Source organism: Solanum dulcamara, chromosome 7, assembly GCF_947179165.1.
Source record: "Solanum dulcamara chromosome 7, daSolDulc1.2, whole genome shotgun sequence".
Taxonomy (NCBI): Eukaryota; Viridiplantae; Streptophyta; class Magnoliopsida; order Solanales; family Solanaceae; genus Solanum; species Solanum dulcamara.
This window is the reverse complement of record NC_077243.1, coordinates 7213917-7234648: the sequence shown is the minus strand read 5'-3', so window position 1 is coordinate 7234648 and position 20732 is coordinate 7213917. Positions and strand designations below refer to the sequence as shown.

Here is a 20732-nt window from a genome sequence, read left to right as displayed (position 1 = left end):
CTTTGACTTGGTCAAATGGATTAAATGAAAAGTAGACTTGATTAGAGTAATTAAAAAACTTTGGGTATATATTAATATACGAAAATTTTGAAAAGTCTTCCCTTGCTTTTTAAATTTCAATTTTTTTGAAATTTTTTCCTTTATTATCTTTTTAATCTTCCTTTCTCTCTCATTATTTCTCTTTTTAGATTTCTCTCTCCCTCGTTTTCAGGAGTGTACAAACATCGAACCTACCAATAAATCGAATCAACAAAATGGGTTATTGCTATTGAGTTATTGGGTAGTGAGTTTTTAATAATTTTATAAAATAAAATTATCGAATTATTGGTTCGATATTGGTTTTTCAATATCGAGTTATTGGGTAAACCGATAACTCATTCAGGCAATAGTAATTTACTACTTTACCCTACATAAATATTTAATATTAACATCAATACATTATTGGTTGCTACCTTTGCTCTCTAGCCTTCAATTCACATTATTGTCCTAGTTCTTTTTTATTTGTATTGCACTTGTATAGTTCTTTTCATGTTAGTTACTACTATTTTTATTTTATGATATTCCGTAAAGTTACATTATTTTCTTGTCCTGCCAAATTATTGGCGAAGTCATATAACTATTTTATGGGCATTTTCTTATTGGTTAAACCAAAAATTAAACAGTTAAGGATCAAAAATTGATAATCGTTTCACCAACAAATCTTAATCGTCAAATCGAACCGACTGATACACACCCCTACTCATCTTTTTTTTATTTCTTTCTCTATTTTCTTCTTCTTCTCTATAGGCTTTGTTGTTGTTATCATCGCCACTGATGTTCATCATTTTTTACCGCGCTCTTTTTTTTGTCCTTATTTTTACAAGTTATTGCAACATATTAGTAATATATTGCAACAGAATAACAATTTGTTGCAACAGATGTCCGGACAATTGTTGCAATAGATAGCAATGTGCTATTGCTATCTATTGCAACAGATGGAAAAAGATCCCTATCTGTTACAGGAGATATCGTCATCTATTTCAACAACTTCAGCAGTTGTGATGTGAAGGAGATGATGGTTATGTCAGCAAAAAAAGTGTTGATGTTGGTGGTAACAACAAAGGTGGATATGGTGGTTGTTGTGGGGGCGACTGTGGAGGAGAAGGAGGTGGCAACAGTGGTGGTGGAGGAGGAAAAAAAGGAGGAAGTGGTGGTGATGAAGGAGGAGGAAGTGGTGGCGGTGGAGGAATAAGGGTAAGAATTGGTGGTGGTGGAGGTGTGATGATGGCGGTGACGACAACAAAAGGACAAAGGATGGCGACGACAGAAAGGTAGGAGGGGAAGGGGTGGGATGGAAAAGATAGAGTTTTTGTGTAAATAATAAAACTTGAGAATTTTAAAATTTGTGTCATTATGACTAATATTAAAATTATCACATCTACTCAATAATTAAGAGTTGAATTACTTTTTCTTAATTTTGAAATTCTTTTGTCACCCTTAATTAAAATTCTCATGATAGATAGCCAAATGCTGCAAATTGTATAGAGAATAATTCAAACGTTGTGCATTAATTGTATAGTGAAATATACAAGCGCTATACAAAACTTGCGAATTGTATAGTGAATTATACAAATGTATACAAACGTTGCACAAATTATACAAACGCTGTCATAACTATAGCTACGAATTGTAATTAGCAAACTATAGCTATGGAACATAATTACGGTAATTTTGAGTGGCTATATGCGAAAATTCCTCTTTTGATAATCATAGACTTTTTTTTATAATTTTATTTTATAACTCATAGACTTTTTAGAAATATTTATGTATATTTTTACAAAAAAAAATCATCTATTAGTATGGGGTACACGCGTAAAACGCGTGGCAAGAGACTAGTATATTATTAAGCACAACAAATAGATACATTATCTTTGTAGGAGTCGGTGCGTAACCTTGAAAACGCTTCATCAAAAGGTTGGTTTTCATATTGTAATTAAGCATCAATGAATTTATCACAATTAACTATGTAGAGTAAAAAGACAATGTGCCAAAATCACTAACAAAAGGCCTAACTGAAGAGGCAACTTATAAATCATCAAAGGAAATGAAATTATGGCCGAGGATAAATCATCATAATGGTAACTCTACCTAGCTGAACGGAGATCCCAAGATCTAGGTTTAGGAAATGAAACAAAGTTATGAATGATGGTTCAACATTGTCGCTAAACAAAATCAAATTTCATAACAAGACAATGTTTAGAAACAAAGATAAAGTGTTTGAACTTTTTAATGGTTTTTAAGTTTGACATGACATGATCAAATAGTGTATCTACGGGTTACACGTTTAGAAATCACCTACTTGAGTGTAAGAGGTAAGCCGCCTCAAGAAGAATTAGTGTAAGACTAGTTCTCTTTGCACTCATGAAATCAGGCGGTGTTCAAGTTTGAAACGAACACAACAATGAGAACCAAGTATGGTTAAAGATTAATTGTGTGATATATGTTGTCTAGGTATAAATAAAAGATCGACGGTTCAAAGATATCAAATGACCAAGTGTATCAGTGTATGTTCACTATAGAGAATTAAAAAAACACTTACTGTGATTAATCCTAATTATTCGTATATCACAATATTTTTTCATGCATATTTTCATAATATAGACATTCCCTATTTAACGACTTAGACCCGAGAGAATTTAAGCAAACCCAAAATACAAATTTCAAATTCTTTTCCTGAGAAGAGAAAAGTGCAGTATTCTTTAGGATCAACAAGATATATGAAACCTCACAATTTTCCAAATTTCAGAACAGCTCAATCGAGCAAAAAACAAGTACAATCATCTAAGGTTAAATATTCACCAACATCTCTTGTATTCATTACTTGTTTAGATTTATCCTCTTCTTATATCTTTATTCATTAGAAATTTCATTTTCTATCATATACTTTTACTAATTTTTTAAAAATAATGTCATTGATATATCTTGAGTTGATATCTTTTCAAAATGATGATCTCCCTTACACCATTACTATTTGCAAATCTTTCCTTGAAAAAATTATTTACTTTTGTACTTCCATCCTATTGATGTAGCCTCCTTGTTGGGTCTTGGTGGTTCTACTATTCTGGAGCTTAAGAGTCCAGATGCCGTGAAAGCGAGTGGAATGATGAATTCACTTATGACACACCCTTGTGATCCTGCTCAAGTTCATTCCTGGAAGTAAGTACCTTTCATCATGTACATTTATTACTAATTCAAATTCAGCTCATCTATGTTTTTGGATGGCCCATCTTTGCTAGTAGTCAGCTGACTGATTAACCTCAGAAAGTTTCCCTTCGATTCAAACTACATATATATTGAAGATCATCTTTTTACTTGAAGAATTTGCACCATTCAACTGGAATACATGTTCTCTTCCCTATAATTTATTAGTCTCTCTTCCTCTTTGTATTTCAGGGGAGGTTTTGACATCTTAGGTGCTCCAGCATTTGTACCTAGGATGCTCAATAATTGCATCCAGGCTCATCCTCCTTCTAGAGTTAGACACAAGGTGTATGAGTTCTCAAGTCTTTTGTCTAATACTCTTAAATTTGAACTAGTTCCCTGTGGGGATATCTGGGAAAGTTTATTCGACAATCATATTCCGAGTAAAGAAGATATAGGACAGTATTTCTTTGCAAGTGAGAAAGAAAGGTCAGCTTCTGCCTTATATATCTATCCATAAAGGGTTAAGGGTTGCAAAGTAGAAGTGCCCCCTTGCCTAGGAGTATTTTTACTAGAAATTGATTTTCATTTCCCATTATATGTAGGTCAAAGAGATATGTTGCTCTCGTGGAATTCATGCGTAGCAAAGATTTGGTGATGAGAACGCTTATAAATGATGTTGAGCTGCTTATACTTGCATCTACAACCCTGTGCAGTGATTCTCAAAGTACGTCTATAATCTCTATATTATTTTCTCATTTTCAATGAATTTTTAGGTAATCTGCTTTCTTATGTACTTAGTTTTCTTGAAATGAAAAGTAACCATGTAAGAGAATAAGATACTTGACAGTTCCTCTTCATATGGCTTGAATTCTACTATTAGGACTATGCACAACAGAATGTAACTTCTGATTTTCCTTGATGAATGTATTTTCTGATTTTCCTTGATGCATACTTTATCTGGTAACTGTAGAGCTGTCTTTCACCTTTGCAGAATGGAACAACGAGCACTTCCTGTGGAGATTATTTTACCGCATGGGGCAAGACACAGATGGATGTGCGGAGGAGGCAGCAACAAAGTGATTGATATGGAGATAGACATGTTAGTTGGAGAAAATGTAGGAACGCTGGACATTGTTGTCTCGACAACTACTTTCCATTGTTGATCTTACTAGTCTTTTTAGTTTTGCTCATGACAATGTAACACCAGTTCTTGGGAGATTGTTTTGCTTTCACATTGTTATTTGATTTTATCTTCATTAATAATTCAACTGTTAGACTTGTATGTTTTAGCTTCTCTCGTATGGTAAATATTGGGTTGATATACGTCTTGATCCAATTGACTTAGGATAGTCGAGTGCAATCACAGTTGAAATACTGAGTCATGACAATCACATACATTAATTTCCATGTTTACACTATAGATGTTACGTACTTCTTATTTTAGTAATATGAAGTTTACTTTTGCTGCTTGTTCGTTGATCACCTTTATAACTCAAAATGGTCATTATATATGTTTCCTTCTTAGTTTGGTATTATTGATTTAATTAGACACTTATAGGCACAAGAAGAAGTGAATTGCCTTGTTAAATTTTTTTTGTTCACTCAAGTTTTAATGAGTTTTTTATTAGCCTATGGAAAACATTGTAATGAACATGATTTAGTGGGAATTTTACTGGGCAAGGGCGCACTTCTACGTTGCAACCCTTATCTGTTTTCGGATAGATATATAAAGCGAAGTTGAACTTGCTCTCTCACTTGCAAAGAAATAGTCCTAACTCCTATGTCTACTTTACCCGGACATTGATTGTTGAATAGATTTTCCCAGATATCCTCACGCAGAACTAGTTCATATTCAAGAGTATCAGGCAATAGCCTTGAGAATCCCTACACCTTACATCTAACTCTGGTAGGAGGATGAGCCTGGATACAATTATTGAATATCCCAGGTGCAAGTTCCAGAGCATCTGAATTTTTTTTTTTGCTCGCACACCCACCCTCCACCCTACCCCACCCGCACCCGCCTCAATTTTCTTTTCTTTTTTTTTTAATTTTTTTTAGTGCAATTAGAAATTTTGGGTGATCTTAGGGTCTATATGGATGTCCATATTTTATTTTATCCACTTTTTCCATATTTGGATGAACTTTTGAAATAGGTCAATCCATATTTACCTATTTAAAAAATGTGAGTGATCCATTTAAATAAATATGGACTACATGGATTCATTTTACTTAAATGGGTTGAAATTGTCACCCTTATATATATATATATATATTGTCGGTTTAATTTTAGTTCAGTTAGATTTTTTTTTTGTTAATACCAAAAATCATCAAGAGTGGCCGGGGATTTTTCTCAATACTAAACCAATCAAATCAAACCACAAGTCAATTTTTTTCTTTAATTTGACTTAGTTCTCTGTCCAATTTGACTTGATTGTTTGACCCGTACACCACTAGACGACATATTACAATTAATTAGTTATTTTTTTATATGATCTGCTTATATTTTCTAGATTATAATTTCTGATTCTATATTTACTATTTTTTCTTTTTATCATTTTGTCTCTATACACAATATACATACTTTCACCTATATATATATACCTCAAGAGAAACTAATTCATTATAGACACTTTCATTTGTGCGTTTTGAGATTAGAGTTTCAACTTTTAAGGTATGATGTCTATCTTTTCGTTGTTCATTTCATATGTGCTTTTTATCATTAATTTAAGTAAATTTTATAGATGTGTGTATACCTTAAGGGAAACTATGAAAATTATAAAAATCACATGGTAGCAAACATAAACCTAAGAAAAAAAAGAAGAGATGAATGAGAAAGAATCTCCTCCCAGTAGTCCAATGTACTCTCGGCAAAAACACGAAATATGCAAAATTTACTGCTAGGATTTTCTCTTTTTGGTTTGAAATTAAATTTATTACTAAAAAACTTTGTCATTGTAAGACCCATTCGGATTTTTTTCATTGTAGGCGTGCCGCCGTGAAATGCAAATGGCCGCTCATTCTCCGAGGCAAAAGGAACATCATCCCCACAAGGTAAACCCTAACTTTAATTTTTTTTTTGTAAGTTCGTATTACGTGTGCCACATTTAGAATTTTAAGAATTTATTTTTAAAAAAAATTATTGGATTTTTGCATAATTATTTTATGTTTTTAAAAATAAAATTTATATATTTGAAAAGGTTTGTTTTTAAGAATTTATGTTTTCAAAATTTAAAAGGTACCATATAAATTAGGATGAAAAGGTATATTATACTTCTCTTTAGTATTTACTCCAATTTTCTTAGTTGTTTGTCTGATTTTGACATGTTACAGAGAGTCTAACAAAGTAAAAAGATGACAGTAATGCTGAAACTACAAAAATACTCATTGAAATTAAAGAGTTGTCAAAATAAATAAATCAAACAAATCAAAATGGAGGAAGTATTTGTTTTACCCGTAACAACTATTCATGTGATCAAAGGTTTATGCTCTATAACAGGTTGTCTTTGTTGTTATGAAAAATCTTCTTTCCATTCCAAAAGAAGAAGTAGGGGAGGATGGTAGTAGCAACGTAGATTGTATCTAATGGTATAAGATTAAAAAATAAAACAACAAATTTAAATGGAATAAGTAGATTGAATGACTTGTCATTTATTTACAATGACAGGAAGAAAACTGGTATTCTAGGTAAATAATTTGTCTAGATGATAATTGGAATGCACTCGTCAATATACTTCTACTGTATAATGGGAATTTATTATGACAGATATGCATGTTTAAAAGAAGACGAGAACTTGAATGTGTTGATTATGATTTAGCTTTGTATATATGATGATATTTTGTCCCCTCATTCCATTCAAAAGTCTATCAGCTTATGAATTTCTTTTGTTTTCTATATGAACTTGCAAAAAAAGATTTGTGAAATTTGCGGTGATAGAGGTTTTCAAAAAGAAATTATTACCTTCCATTATTGTAAAGATGTTGACGTGCATCGATAAGTTCTCTATCTCTATCTTTTTAGCATGAAAGTGTGGACAATCAGTCAAGCGAGCTGAAAATAATGACTCTCTTTATATGTTTTTTGTAAACCTCAAAAATTCTATCTGTATTTTTTATGCACACGTAGTCCTCTTCCTGTTTTCAAAAATTCTGCTTTTTCTCTTCTTTTAGGTATTGTGTGCTGGGCTATTTTGTAGCTGCGCCTGTATTGGTGTTGTGAAACATGTGATACTGGCAAGTGGGTTATTTCTCCATCATGTGGATTGGAAAAAGAATACTCTGAGGGATCCAAATTATATGCATCTGTAAAAATTTGTCAGAATACTCTGTCATCAAAGAATCATGTAAAGTATCCTGGTGGGAATGGTATTAATTGGGAAAAGGAGATACATACATACCAGAAAAAACAGATATCTACATGTTGAAGAAATACTTGATCTATCATCGAACATCAAGAAATATGGATCTCCGCTAATAAATATCATCTCCTCAAGAGTTGTGTCAACCAAATCCATGACAACCGTGACTCGAGGGAATTTTAACAAGCCTAGTCATGGTTGCCATGAATTTTGTTGATACAACTCATGAGGAGATAGTATTTATCAGTGGAGATCTATATTTCTTGATGCGTGATGACAGATCAAGTATTTTTTTAATATGTAGATATCATTTTTTCGGTCTATACCTTCTTTTTCCAGTTAATACAGTGCCCACCTAGAATCATACTATGTTTCTTTGATTGCACCGTACTCTGACAAATCTTTGCAAAGGAATGTACTTGAATTTCTCAAAATGCTCATCTTCTAGTCCACCTGATGAAGACATTACCCCCTTGCCAATATCACATTTTTCACAACACCAATCCACTGGCGCATATTCACAATAGACCAACACGCAATATCTGAAAGGAAGAGAAAAGCAGAATTTTTTAAAATAGGAAAAGGACTATGTACGCATAAAACATACGGGCAATATTTAAGAGAATTAAATGCCACAACTTGCTAATGAAAGAATCAATATATCCTTCAGGTGGATTCCAATATCCAATACCATTAGGATCCGATAGTGAAAAATGCTAAAAAGATTAGACAACTCGAATAGGTCCTTATTCTCCCTAAGAGGTAATATCACTTCCATTTAGGCTTTTAGTTCTATTCCACTTTTCATTCCTATTTAGGATTTCAAAAAAAGGAGCAAAGCTAATAATATAACTAGAAATTTCCTTCAAGAGGAGCACTTTTCAACTTCTCCCTTAGAAATAGCAAGTAAACCAAAAAAGAAGGGGTTTGGGATTGGGACAATGTTTGAGGTTTACGAAGAACATATAGATATGGTATAAGGTGATGAAACAAGTACATATCAGATAGTCATGACTCTCAGCTCGCCTACCTGCCCTTTCACGCTAAAGAGAGAGAGAGAGAACTTACTAGTGCATGTCAACATTTTTACACTATAGCAGTGTAAAAATAGTTACAAAATGTCATCAGTTACACAAAGGTAAATCATAATCAGCAATGTCATATTTTCATCTTCATTAATGCTCACATGCTTATATATGTAATAAGTATATAAGCATATCCAGTGCCTTCCAAGTATTATCCAAACAAATCATTTTTCTAAAATATTCTTTTGTTATATCTCATTCGATGCACACGGAAACACCTCTAGTACTCCTCCTTAAGAAGCACTTTAAGGAGGTAAAGGATAATAAAAACCAGTGGTATAAATACCAATTTTCTTCTTGCCATTTTAAATACATGACAAGAAATTCGATCTGCTTCTCTTTTGGTTAATCAGAAGACCATTTATCTATATACTTACTCTACGTAAGTTTGCTGGTTTGTTCTTTATTCTTTTACTATTGGACACAATTTATGTTGCTATTAACATTCTCCGCCGCATCTTCTTTTAGACAGAAAAGGGGAGTTTTCAGAACAACAAAGTCAACCTGTTGTAGTTAGAGTATAAACCTTGATGCATAAAATAAATCTCTCCAGTCTATTTGTCCATCTAAAGCAATATGATTATATAATCTTTATCTTTGCAGCAAAAGGAAAAAGAAAAACCCAACCATAGTGCAGTATGCATTGATGTTAAAATATTTTCAATCTAATTTTAACAAATCAGTAAGTTGACTTTGGAGTAAAGAAAAAATTCTTAGTAGCGAAACAACAATACAATAATCTAATATGGGGCAAGTATAGAGTAAAAATAAATTAGGACATGGGATAATTGTAACTGCAGTCAAAATAATTAGGAAAAAACACCTAACAAACAACAGTGTATTGATTACTATTGCCTAATGGAGATAAAATCAAAGTTGCTTATAGTTGTGTGACAGTGATATAAATCATATATCACTATAGCAGATATATTGTTTGACGATCAAATCCAGAACTTTAGTACCACATTGTTGTTGAAGAAAAAGAACAATATTTTTGTAAATTGTCAAGGTTTTCTCTTAATTTAGTCCCTTAATGATATAGAAGATATTATTATAGCACTTTGTACTGAATCCGAGCTTCTTTTAAAAGAAAAACAAACTAGACAAACTTACTTGAGAGTTGAGAACTTCAGAAGTTAATACTACCTATTCACAGTATGGGTAACATGTCATCTCTTACATCTGATGGAATATAATTATTTTTGAAAGATGAATATTTTATCCATCAAAGACTGTTAACCATAGCAAATCATTTAGTGAGTTGGTCAAAGGTACCAAATATTTGTACCATACGGTGTGACCCTCGAATTAAGAACAATTCCTATAATTGAGAGGCTACACAAATATTTAAGAAGTTACCTGTTTATTCTGCTCTTGTTCGTACAATTGAGCTTAAAGTAATAAGTTTCAATTCCTATTGAATTCCATATGTGTCAATGAGTAAGTGATGAGCAAGAATTGCAAGGCTTGAGTAACGACAACACCCATTGGGTAAGATTATAAAGTGTTTGTTAGTAAGGAATGAGACTGAAGGATGAAATGGGAAGTGTAGCGAGGGGCATGTTGTTAGGGATTGAACCTTGTGGAAAGACATACAAAATGTGTTATCATACAGATTTCAGCAAAGGACAATTGTAATGACCTTAATAGCCATTTTAACCCTCCTATTAGCTTCCTTAGGTGTTATTTGATCAGTTTACGCGGTTGATTTTGGAAAAAATAGTCAAAAGTTTGGAAATATGTGAGTTTTTGAGTTTTATAGGTTTAAGTTGCCCCAAAGTGAGTTTTGGTACCAATTGAAGTTTCGGGCCTCAGAATGGATTTTTGTCGGTTTTATCAGTTTCATAATGTGGAAATTAGTCTAGAAGTACCTTCGTTATCGAATTCGGGGTCATATCGGAGAATTTAAGTCCTAAATTGAAAAGTTTGGTTTTAAATGAGTTAAGTTTGACTTTGGTCAACAATTCGAGTTCATAGACTTTAATTGGATTTTTGATGGTTCCGTTGGTTTCAGTGGGTGATTTTAGGCCTAGAAGTATCTTCGTTATATTTTTTGAGGCTCCCGTTTTGAATTTGTGCAAAAAGTCGTTTTAAGGTTAAAGTTGGCCTAGTTTGACTTCAGTCAACATTTCGAGCAAACACACTCAGATAAAAATTTTATCAGTGTGGTTAGCTCCAGAACATCGAGTTTGATCTAGAACGACCTTTGGTTTGGTTCCCAAGGTGCTCTGAATGAGTTTTAGGCCGTTTGTGCGATTTATGAGTCTTTCTTTGAAAATCATTGACTTTTGTCAACATTTCATTGAAACGATCACCATTGGGAAATACGTCGATTCCATTCAGTCAGGAATGTTGTTTCCAATAAAATTTCATATATGGTTTGTGTTCATGGGACTCCAGATGAGTCCGAAGCATCAAAATCAAATTTTGGCTTATGCTGTGAATAGTAATCCGAACAACCTATTTATCAAAGTTTGAGACTTTAGTTCTTGCTCATTTCTTGTCCAAATTCAGCGATCCAAGGTCTATTTTGTGAGTTTTCTAGAGAAGAATGTCATGGAGTCATTGGAATTCACGATTAATGCTCCGATTGAGGTAAAATTTCGCTTTTAACTGCTGCAATGGGTGTATGTTTTGGGTGAGTTTTTGAAGAAATTTAGGACTTAATTTTTGGGTGTTCTAGGTCCGAATTTAGTGATTCAAGAGGCTATCCTGTGTGGTTTTTCGAAAAGAACGCATTGGTGAGTTTAGAAACTAATTTGAAAGCTTCGTTTGAGATCCGAATTCAGTGATTCAAGAGTCCAAATATTGGGGTTTCTTATAAGGATCGTCGTGGTATGGCTAATTTCAGTTGTTGGGACCCCGTTTCTGGTAATTTCCTAAAAATTCACTGCTGCCATAGTTTTCTCTTTTAGCTTAGTTTTGGGATTGTTGTTGCTTATTAATTTTGTGGTGTTTTCGAACTCTGAATTGTGTTTCAATTTGGGATATGAGTTCGGGGGGCTGATTAGGACCCATTTTTTGGGATAGTTCTAAAAATTTTGATGCGGATCCCACATTCTCATTTTTACCCAAAAATTTAGTGTGTCTCCAAAAGTTATGATTTTAGTGTCAAAACGATCATAACGACGTGGAGACTCTATTTTTGATAGCTATGGCAGCGTTCAGAGTCATTCAGAAGGAAAAAACTTTGATTTAGCGGTTCGTGTGCAGTTTCGATCTTGAGGTAGCTTATGACTTCCTCTTGTTAGACTTGACTTAGTTAAAATTGGTGTATTTTTAGTAGTAACGTGTGATTAGGTTGGTGATTTAGGTGTTGATATCCTAATGAGTAATTTGGAGTCGATGATTATCGTTAGTAACTAGTTTGGGTTTTAGCCGTTGGGGCCTTAGTGTAGGTGCTATCTTAACTTGTTTGCATCGCTTAGAATCCTTAGAATTTGCTTCTAGGTGATTTGAACTAAGATGCTTCTTGTTTGACTTGTTTGGTTTCGGTTGCCCATTTCTTGTGATTTCGACTTATGCTTATGATATTGAATTGTTGGTCTCAAGACCGTGCTTGTGGTACACCAGAGTCTCAGGTTAGTGATTTGGTGACTTTGACGGAATTTTTACCCGGCTTGAGTAATATATGATTTTTGACATGCTACTTGTCTTGATTTGCCTCATCGGTGTTGAAAACCTTTTTTTTAAGAAAGAATAAATGGTGAAATTAAGACTTTTGGTTGATGAATGAGTATGAGGAATTTAAGAAAAAAATCGGTGATATCTTATTTATGGCATTTCATGGTTTGATGAGCTCGAGGTATGATTTCGAGCGGCCCATTTATTGATTTTGACCTACACTTTTATATTCACTATTGATAAGCTCGAGGAGTAAATTTTGGGCGGTCTGTTGATATATATTCTGAGTTATTATTTCGATATTGATAAACTCGAGGTATTATTCCGGGCAGCTCTTTTATTGACTTTGGGCTATAATTTTATATTCATCATTGATAAGCTTGAGATGTGAATTACGGGTGGCCCGTTGATACATATTCCGGTTATTATTTCGATATTAATGAGCTCAAGGTATGATTTGGGGCGACCTTTTTATTGACTTTGGGCTACACTTTTATATTCACCGTTGATAAGCTCGAGGTGTGAATTCCGGGCAGCCCGTTGATACATATTCTAGGTTATTGTTTCGATATTGATGAGTTCGAGGATTATTTAAGGCGCTCCATTATATATTTTGGAAATTTTGATCCATATCTACTAGTTTACATTTACGCATTCTTCCAAGATTTGTGAGTTGAGATTATTAGTGGGATTATCTGATTGGTTGGATTTATTTGAGTATTGTATGATCTTTCCGTACCCTCTTTCCCTGTAATCATAGTTTATGCTTCCCTCTTATTATTATTAGTATTATCGTACTGCTTATTATATATTTGTTCTTTCTAAGCTCGATTGGCCTATGATGCCTATTGAGTACCCCATTATTTGGTATTCATACTGCACCTGTGCATCTTTTTAATTCAGCTTCCAATTCGAGCCACTCCCAGCGCGCACCTGATCATCTGTAGCTGTGCCAGATCTTGATCGTGGTGAGCTTCCGGCGTTCAGATACTTGCTATCTTCATTCTTTTGTACTGGCTACTACTTTGTATTTTGGGATAGTCAATTATGTATTGTATATACATATTGTCAGCTTTTGTGCTTAGTAGCTTCTGTATAGGTGACACCAGGACCGGGGTTGGTCTAGCATTAGTTCGCCATTTTGGTCACTTTCGAGCCTTTTTGGATAGTTTGTATCGTATTTACATATCTATACATTGGCCCGACTTTTCTTTTGTTATATTCTTCTTGCTTCTGCCTTATGTCAATTATTTATTTAAATTGAGGTTTGACTTCCGCTTGAGTTGGATTTGGTTTGCCTACTCGGGGGTTATAGTAGGCGCCATCATGGCCCAGATTTGGATCGTGGCAACAGTCTAGTGCACTAAGTTTCCGTATATGTGAAGTCAGGAGTCCAGTGCACTAAGTTTCCATATGCGAGGAGTTCGGAGAAGGGTCGGACCACACAAAATTCTATTGCATGCCATCTTATCCTTCATTTCAGTAAGAGGTTGTTTGCGCCGCTCAAACCTGTGACCTCCGAGTTATATGCGAGGAGTTTGGAGAAGGGTCGGACCACACAAAATTCTATTGCGTGCCATCTCACCCTTCATTTAAGTAAGAGGTTGTTTCCACCGCTCGAACCTATGACTTCTACGTTGTAGGACAATAACTTTATCAATTATGCCAAGGATTTCTTATATTATTGGAACAAGTATTTTAGATTATATACACATAATAAAAATGAATTGATATTTTTCCTTTATAATGCTGCAATACCTTCTTGGTATTGTAATCATATTTTAAAATATTACTCCCTCTATTCCATATTAACTGAATTTCTAATTTTTTTCATTGTTCAAAATAGTTGAATTGTTCAAAGTTCAAGAGAAATATTTAAAACTTTTTTCATGTTTACCCTTTCCATTAATGAAGTTTTGTAATTTTCTAGGAGTTAAACTACACTACTTCCAAAGTTATACTCCAATAAAGGACTACTTATATTTATGATTTTAATTTTAATCATTTTTATGAGGTTGATTAAATAAAAGGATAATAGAGAAAAATATAATTCAAATTTTGTTCATAAATATTTTTTTTAATGTGTGCATTACCTTAAAAATTCAGTTGATATGGAATAGAAGGAGTACCTTCTACTAATAACAAAGAATCTATATTGAGAAAACAAAAAGGCAATATTTATCATGGCAACAGGTAATGAATGTCAGTGAAACTTTCTATCGTTGTAGATATTCATTACTATTCTATTATTTCATATTATCCTTCATTTTAAGTGTTGAACACTCCTTCACTTTTTTTTTAATATAATCATAGTGTCTACACCAGCTTAGACAATCTAATTATCGAGCTTTGTCCATCCTTAAAAAAGATATTCAATAGAGTATTAATCTAAATTACTTTATATATCTCTTTAAGCATCTTATAATTAACTTATACTTTATCAATTTGAACAATAAGGATAAATTCAGAAAATAATTATTGCAACAAATTCAATTTGATGAAACGACAATTATCAATTCAAATCAAACTAGAAAAGATAAGTTTTAGCAACACTGATTCCAGTCATACAAACCCCCGAAAAAATGAACAATTCTTAATCCAGATTTCCAATATTTCCTTTTATATTTCCTATAAAAGAGAGAAGAAAAAAGAGTGCAGAATCGCATAAACATTAGCTATGGGGAAAAACAAACAAATAATAATATAAAATGAGTAGAGTTTTACTACGTGGGCTTCATGAATGCTGCGTGGATCCTTTTGCATCGGAGAATGACTGGCCATTTCAGTCCACAGCGGCTCACCGACAAACAAATGGCTATTTCATTTGCTCACGTGACTATTTTACCATATTATGTTTAGTATTAGATTTTGAAAAATAATTTAGAGAATAAATAATTAATGTTAAAATGAAGACATGAAAAAATATAATTATCTTTATTTTGATATGTTAAAACTGAAAAATTAAAATTAAAAAATTATTTTTAAAATAATGAACAATTAAAATTGAACAAGTGAAATATACTAAAGCAGTAGGTCCCAAATAACATAAAAAATGACTCATATTTTTGGCATTTTTAAGGATCATTTGGTTGGGAACAAGTTATCTCAGGATTAATTATTCAAAAATAAGTTATTCCATCATGTATATGAGATAACTTATTCTATCACTAAGATATAAATTGTGGGATAAATAAACTCAGGACTGCCTAATACCTCTAACCAAACGCAGAATAAAATAATATTATATTTTATTTTTGTAATTATTATACCTTATATATCCCATCAAACGACCTCTTAGCTCTAAATGTGAGGAGTTATGTATTCTATATGTCAGTGTAAAATTGTTGCTTTATATGGTTAAAATGTCCACGTCATTATGAGGAAAAAGTTAGGGTATGTTTGGTATTAAGGAAAATATACTCTACTAAAAAGATTTTCTTAAAAATCCATATGGGTAATTAGTCAAATCATTGATTTCACAAAAGAGTCCTCGTATATAGTCATAGCAGTCCGACTCAACAATCATTTTTGTATTAATTTGGACCCACACGATCCTCATTCGTATTTCAATCTCAGATTTATATAGTCCGCATCAGTATATCAATATTGAACTTACGGAGTGTCTAACAATATGTCATTTAACCTCAAATACACAAAATCTCCGATCCTTCACAACTCAGCTCCACAACATCACATATGAACAAATAGCTCGGTCTTAACATATAATATTTAAATCATGAATTTCAAATAGATGCATAGATAGGGCATGTTTTTGGGTGTATAACTAGCAGAGAAATGCATTAATACAATGCCGAATTCATATCAAAACACGACATAAAAATCAAAACTAAAATCTAACATTTCAAGTAATATTCCTTTTATATTTGACAGTCGTATATATTCTTGTCGCGCAATATATATGTCATTCTCATATATTTTAAGTCACGAGCAACGTATAAATTGAGAAAAGATCTCATATTCTTAACTTATCTTGATTACAATGAACTTTCAAACTTCTTACTTTCCGTTTACTTCTTATATTTTTATATTAAAATATCTAAATAACGTGTATCACACACATATATCCTTTGTTATTATGTCACCAAATGAAATATAAATGAATTGATGACACATGGATTGCTTGCATCGAAATAATATCGATAACTTTTTGATAAAATCAAATGTTTTTAAACTGCTAGTTAGACTTTTAAGTTGTTTGACACAATTATCTAATTAGACAAATATTTCAATCATATTTACTAATTCTTACTATAATTTAAAATTATTATATACTATCTCACTAATTAATAATTTCATATCATATTTCAAGTCAAATATACTTATATACATGTATTTTTGCTACCAGATATACTTAAATAAGTAGAGAGGCGAGCGAGAGAAGGAGAAAGGAGAGCGAGATCCTCATATACATGTGAATTGTGCTAGATACATATATTTGGGATACCAGATACAAGGAGAGAGGAGAGTGCGAGCGAGATATGAGAAAGGCGAGCGAGAGCTAGCGTTAGATATATGTGAATCCACTTGGATCAGTGTATCTAGAACAAATTAAACCTAATTTTGACCTCATGTATCTGAGATACATGTATTTGGATATATCTGAACGCGCCAAATACATGTATCCAAAGTCCAAAATTTGATAAGATTCGTAATATTGCAAACTAGCGTGAATCTAAAAAATTAGCTCGTAAACAAGTGAATTTTTTATAAGTTAATAATAAAAGTAATGGATTTCCTTTTGAAGTTTCTCATTTTTTTATCCCAACTTATCAAGCTCCTTATCTAAATGAGAAATATTTGAAAATATGTGATTTCTAAGGATTTGTAAGGATTTCTAACTCTTAAAAATGAGAATTGACTATGAACCTATAATTAAATTAAAACCCTACTATCCTTGATTCTTGCTTTCATAGTAGAACAATTGGATGGTTATGTACTTGAATGGAAAATGAAAGTTATATTAACCAAAGAGCATAACACATAAATATGCTCTTTAATTTGGCTTTTGTTGGTATTTATGCTCTCCAACTTTGAATGTGCACAAGTAGGCACTTAAACTTGAATAAGATTGAACAAGTAGACATCCGTGTCCTACATAGCATAATACAAGTAGGACGCCATGTATGAAACAAAATTGTCATGTAGGACGCCATTAGAACGAATGTATATATTGTTCAAGTTTTTGGATAGTTAAAGTGCTTACTTATGCACTAATAAAGTTAGAGGTTATAGTTGCCAGCAAAAATCAAGTTAAGGGTCATATTTATGTATTATGTCTAGTTAAGGTGTAGTAGCTAAGTTATTAGACAATGATTTATTATTTTCTAATCTGTTGGACACGATTTTTATGGGTTTTCTAATTAATTAAAGAAATAAAACTATTTGTATTTTCGTGTGAGAAAAAAGATATCAGAAAGAAAAGTAGACTGATTTGTGTATGTATTACTAAGCACATCAAATATATATACATGATGTTCTAACATAAGCACAATCAAGGTGTCATCGGCACCTTTGTAGTGTAATCTTGAAATAGCTTCATCAAAATACTGAGTTGCATATCGTAATTGAACCTCAATGATAGTTACAGCTAACTACACATGTGTAACACCCCTAAAACGTTGTATGTGGTATTTCAATTCTCGATGAAAATGATATTGCTTCTGTATTTTTGGCATAACTTTTCAAAGAATAGTCCAAATTAGGTGATTCAAATATTTGAATAACCCCAACGGCATTACCTACAACTTTCATAAAGACCATATCTTAAGATTCGGAGGATACGTAGGTCAAATAAATTATTTTTTAGAAGATATGGTGCTGTGACGAAATGGAGTGTTTGTAGAAGAAAAATCATATCTCATGGTAGGATGCTCCAAATCGGTTGATTCTTGAACGACATGAAAGTATACTTCTATATCTACAATTCATAAAGACACCAAATCCTACTTAGAAAGTTATCTTGTTAAAACTCAACTCCAAAAATGAGTATTCCATTAAAAGAAGGTTCATCTCACCAACCATGGAAAGGTCTAGATCCATTTGACATCACCCATGACATCAATAGTCCTCCATTTGACATCATCCATGATATCACAATCCTCCATTGAATTTTCAAGATCATCCTTTGTAATTATTTTTATTTATTGTTAGGTCCCTCCCTTCACACCTATAAATACCACCTTATTTTCTCATTTTATTCATCAAGTTTTCTCAAGCAACTCTTCTCTCCATACACTTCTTTACTCATTCTCGAATATAGTTTTAGTTTTTAGTAGTGTAGAAATACTATTCCGGTGATTTTTATACTCCGGGTGGTACACAAAACGCTCCAGCGAAGAGAAAAGTCTAGGGGTTCAAGAGTGGTCATTGAGTTCTTCAATTCGGAGTAAAGTTTCAAATTTCAGGTATGTAAGGCTATTTATAGCATTGGATTGAGTTTGTCCATGCGTCCAATAATTAAATTCATCATAATTGAGTTATAGTTGAGTTTTACCGTAATTCTTGAATTCTAAATGAGCTAATTCTTCTTCTATTGAGTTAGATATATTTATGCATTGAGATTATTAATATTTTTATCTCTCATATTATTGAAATTATTGTTTGTGGCTACTTTCCCATGAACCCTAATTGATTTGATGTTCATGAATATTTTTACACGTGTTTTGAGTAAAGATGTTGGCTTTTAATATTTATTGACAAAAAAAGTAATTTGAAGTAATACTATATATGTATTTTATTGAGTTTTGAAAGAGCAAAAGAATTGAGTTTAAATGAATTTGAGTAAATTATATTTTGAGCAAGATGTTTTGATGAGATGTAAATAATGTGTTGAAGTGTAATGATTGATGAAGAGGTAATAAGATGAGTTTGATGTTTTTCCAATAAGACTAGATGATGAGGTTAATATGAGCACATATTTTGGAAGTAATATTGAGCAACGAGTTGGGTAAGAGTGTAATTGATTCAAATCTCAGAACTACGTAGCTAGCGTAGGATGGAGGCCATGCCTTTTAAGTCCCCAAAAGAGGACTTTGATGATTGGATCCAAGATGGTGATGTCCTTTAACCTGGCAAGGTATTGGATAGATGTGGCAACGACATCGCTTCGTTGTATCATCACTAGCTCATAAGTGATGGTTATCGGTTAGAGAAACTCCCAACTAAGTAAGCATTGCTTATTATTATTATTTTTAAACTTGCATTACATATTGATGTTGAGATGATGTTGAGTTCTCAGCCGAGTCTTCCTGAGAGGAGTTTTTTTATATCTGTCCTTACTTTCCTGCCATTTTACATACTCATACATTCCATTACTGGCGTCATTCGACCTGCATAATTTTATGATGCAGATACAGGTGTTAGAGATCCTCAACAGACGCATTATTGAAGATCATTATTTTTTAGCTAATTGGTGAGTCCTTCTTGTATTTGAAAGAACTCTTTATTCTTTTATTATTGTTGAGTATTATGTTTCTTTTGAGGTAGTCATGGACATGTCATTGACACCGTCTGATAGTGTTAGAGGCTTAATAGACGGAGTTTGATGATGTAATTGGAGTACTTCTCATTTGAAACTACTTCTTCTGAAGATTATTTTTTTCATTTGATGTTGATGATGGCGAGAACAACAATAAGTATTCTTATTTTCACTTAAGTATTCCGTTGATGAACGAATGAGTGATGGGACCAAGTGGTTCTCTCGGAGGCCAGAGATGGGTTCTGAGTGTCGGCCACGCCTAGGGTACCCTCTCGGAGCGTGACAAATTTGGTATCAGAACTAGACCAAACAAAGTTATGAATAACGGTTCAATATTGTCACTAAACTAAATCTAATCTTATAATAAGATAATGTTCAGAAACAAGGATAAAGTATTGAGACTTTTAAATAATTTATAAGTTTGACATGATATGATCAAATAGTGTATCTATGGGTTACACGTTTTGAAATTACTTATGTGAGTGTAAGATGTAAGCCACCTCAAGAATAATTAGTATATGACCAATTCTCTACGTTCTCATAAAATCAGGTGTGTTCGTGACTTGAAGCGAACAACAATAAGAACCAAGAACGATTAAGGATTAATTGAGTGAAATATGTTGTCTAGGTATATATAAGATCTCGACGATTCAAAAATATCAAATCTACTAATTGACCAAGTGTACTCGATGTATGTTCACTATGTAGAGTTCAAATAAAAACATATTTACTCATATGCGATTAATTCTTATTTATATAACACATAATTTTTTCATGCATATTTTCATAATATAGCCATTTCTCATTCATGTGCCGGATTGTTGGATTTTTTTAAAGACTAAGCTTTAAAGATGAGGTGTAATGTGAATTGAAAAATGGAGGGAAAATAAAATTCATTTCTTCCATCATTGGTGGTGAAAAAGAGATCGTTTATACTTTTAAGTAAAAATACTTCTTTCAACTATTTAAGGGTTGAGAATAGAGGCT

General features: G+C 32.6%; 1 long non-coding RNA gene and 1 pseudogene across 1 annotated transcript; both read left to right on the top strand.

Annotated features, from left to right (window-relative positions):
- The first annotated feature begins 254 nt into the window (after positions 1-254).
- LOC129893971 (uncharacterized) lies at positions 255-4446 on the top strand (annotated as a pseudogene).
- A 1420-nt stretch (positions 4447-5866) lies between these two features.
- Positions 5867-13480, top strand: LOC129896652 (uncharacterized). Its single transcript, XR_008768013.1, has 3 exons — positions 5867-6041; positions 6169-6234; positions 13151-13480. It is a non-coding gene; the product is annotated as an uncharacterized LOC129896652 (long non-coding RNA).
- Positions 13481-20732: the final 7252 nt, after the last annotated feature.